We start from the raw sequence: 774 nt of genomic DNA, 5'->3' as shown, positions 1-774 counted from the left end.
GTGAGACTGTTGCTGCCTAATGAACTCATTCATGATTGATTTTCCACTTTCAAGCTCTCCTTTTCTCTTTCTGTTTAATTCTCAAACTAAATACACCAGGTTCAAAGTAAATTCCCTACATTCTCCTAGTTCTTTGAAAGCCTCCAGAGTGCCATTCGCTGAAGAGGGCACCCTGAACAAGTACAGAGCAAAGGCCATTTAAGTCCGTAAAAATCCCTTGATGTTTGGGAGGAGGCTGAAATCCAGGCTTTTTTTCAATTGTGCAGCTGAGGCCTCTTTTTGACCCAACTGTGAATTAAGGTTTAGGTGTTTGGCCTCTGCTTGAAGATTTGAGTCTGTCCTGTGGCGCATTGTCTCCTTGTGTTGGTGGTACTGAGCTGCAGACCCCATATTAGCTCAGTGCAATCTGTTTTCATTACGTTAATCCGCACTGGGGGTGGTGTGCCACTGCTGCCTTTCCCTGATGAACATTGGCTGAAGAATCTCTTTTGGCTGATGTGGTAAAAGCTTAAGATATTTGAAGCAAGAAGATCTGAGGGCTTGGATAAAACATCGGGTCATGGAGACTTAATGCGTTATTGCACATCAGCAGACCAAACGTACCTGTCCATACATATGCCTTTTGCCTGGAGCTAATGCAAAATAATATGATGTAGCTTCACTTTGTTTCACTGTCAGCTAAGTTAAATTGCATTATTATATCCTCGTCACAAGCCAAGAATGTATGCCCAGACTGCTACCTCAGCTCTTCTGATGTTTGGTAACTTGTTAAGT

General features: G+C 42.8%; 1 protein-coding gene across 1 annotated transcript in view; it reads left to right on the top strand.

Annotated features, from left to right (window-relative positions):
* Positions 1-774, top strand: part of AGBL1 (AGBL carboxypeptidase 1) — a 465,261-nt gene that overhangs the window by 444,108 nt on the left and 20,379 nt on the right. The window lies entirely within an intron of this gene.

Source organism: Falco punctatus (genome assembly GCF_963210335.1).
Source record: "Falco punctatus genome assembly, chromosome: 7".
NCBI classification, from domain to species: Eukaryota; Metazoa; Chordata; class Aves; order Falconiformes; family Falconidae; genus Falco; species Falco punctatus.
Note: the sequence above shows the minus strand (reverse complement) of the source record. Positions and strands in the feature narration are given on the sequence as shown.